Below are 2,440 nucleotides of genomic sequence, written 5' to 3' on the forward strand. Positions count from 1 at the left end.
CCAGAAGGGGAGAACAGGACCCAATGTGTTGGTGGTACCAGGATACGAATCTCAGGTCACTAATCCATTTAGCACATTTGTTGAGCACCTACTACGTGCCTGGCACTGTGCAAGGCATTGGTGAGCAATAAAGCAATGGATAGCATAGACGAAAAGACACAATCTAGTGGGGAAGACAGACATATATCATCAACCAGCGAATGACTTTATCATTACAGGTTGTGCTATAAGTACCGTGAAGGAAACAGGCAGAACCGAGGAGGTCACAGAGGTGGGCTCATTCTCTTGGAGGAGGCGGGGATGGGCCTCTGAGGAAGACACCAGAAGGGTGAGAAGGTGCAGCCATGAGGAGGTCTGGGGAAACAGCCAGCATTCGGGCAGAAGGAACAGCTAGTACCAAAGCTGCCAAGAATGAGAAGAGCCGAGGGGCCACATGGAGGTGGGGGCGAGCAAGGAGAAGGAAAGAGGAGAGATCGGCCAGGAAGCCAGGGTTCTAGTGGGCCCTGGTGAGGAGCATGCATCGTACTCTACCTACTGTGGGAAGGGAATGAAGGGTTTTAATCAGGGCATGGCATGTTCTGATTTGTGTATTTCCAAGTCCACTCTGGCTTTGTTTGAAGAGTCATCTCTCATGCAGGCGATGACGGCAGCTCCGAGCATGATGGCAGCTGTGAGGATGGAGGACAACATCCGGATTTGAGAAATGCTTTGAAAGCAGAATCTGTGGGGTTTCCAGATGGAGTGGCTACAGGGTGAGGATGATTCCAGGTCCTAGGACTGAGCGATGGGTGGACGGTGGGGCCGCTTACCAAGGTGGGGGCGCCTAGAACCAAGGTGGGGGATTTATGACCTTGGTGGAGGGTGGGAATCAAGCACGGGCCCTCTTATTTTTGGAGCCACCCTTGAGACATCCTAGTAGAAAGGTAGGGAAGGCAGTTGGGGCTCATTGGAAAGGCGGGGGCTGCTGTTGTATCTTCAGGAGCCTCTCGATTGTACTTAACGTTAAAGAATTGGATGAGATCGCACAGCCCACAGTTCAGGCAGCTCGGCAGCGGGAGGTAGCAAGGGCCCCATCACTGCAGATGTGCGGGGGAGCCGGGCTGATGTCGGTCATGGTCGCTTGAGACGGGAGGCCCCTTTGAGGGAGGTGGAACAAAATGGCCTCTGAGGATGCCGGAGACTAGGAGCCCACATGGTCTTGGGGCTGCACGGAGGCTGGACATGCCGACTCTGACTCTTTGTCTAGTTAGAGCCTCCTTCCCGGTGGTACCTCCCCCACTGCCATCTGGCAGGACCCAGAGACACAGACCTTGGGGTGGGTAGGAGGGGGCAGCGTCAGGGATGGGGCTGTAATTTCAGCTGAGGGCAGGACTCCTGAGTTTCAGTGCCACCTGGTGTGAGGTTCCTCGTTCTGGCACCTCCCCCAAGACTGCCTCTGCTGACAGCCCCATGCCCCCAGTGGCAGCTACTCTGCATCTCTTGGAGAAGGGCCAGGCCCAGAGAGTAGCTAGCTGCTGTGTGCCCACCTGGAAAGGCAATGAGTTAGTGACACAGCATCCTGGGGGTGGGGGTGGGAGGTAATTGGAGGGGGCTGCCAAGTTTAATTAGTGGTTGTGAAGCCCTATAACCTGCATCTGGGAGGCCCCTCAGACTTTCATCTTCAAAACTTCCCCACCAACCTGGATGAAAGGGCCAAGGAGGGGCCAGGTATTAATAATAATTATTAGTTTTGCTAATAGAGAAGAAATAGGATTATCACCCAGCCCAGCTCATTCTCCCCTCTTTGTCGGCCTTTTCTCTTTTCCCTCCAGCTCTGTCTCCTTTCTCTTGCTTCTTTTCCTCTTTCTCCTTCTCTCCTCCCTCTTTCTTTCCCTTTTTCCCTAGGTCTTGCCTCAGGACTTCAGGATCCACCTGCCCCTCTGGGTCTCAGCAGCTCTCTGTGTTGGGCTGCCTTGGGCACCAGGATATTTGGGGAGCACCCCTGCGCTTGTCTGTGTTGCAGAGGGAAGGCGAGAGGCAATAGGGGGCAGAGGGGTATATTAGTATGTTAAGGTTCTGTCCATTCATTCATCTTTTCATTCACTGTTTTACAAATAGTTATTGAATACCTACTATGTGCTGGGTTGGGCCCCGGCAATTCAGTGCTGTACAGGACAGACATAGGCCCTGCCCTCAGGAGATGGACAATAAACAATAAACCGATAAGTCCAGGTAAGGTCACATTGTGATGCACACCAGGAAGGGATAAACAGCAGATGTGATGCAGAGTTATCTGGGTGGCCACTTCAGCCTGGGGGCCAAGGGGGCGTCCCCGAGGAGCTGGCATTTGGGCTGCGACCTGATGGATGAGAAAGAGCCAGTTATAGGAGAAGATTGGGAAAAGGTCCTCGGCAGGGAGAACAGCCTTTGCAAAAGCCCTGAGGTGGGAAAGAGCTTGGAA

The sequence above is a fragment of the Pteropus alecto genome, unplaced genomic scaffold, assembly GCF_000325575.1.
Source record: "Pteropus alecto unplaced genomic scaffold, ASM32557v1 scaffold40, whole genome shotgun sequence".
Lineage (NCBI taxonomy): Eukaryota > Metazoa > Chordata > Mammalia > Chiroptera > Pteropodidae > Pteropus > Pteropus alecto.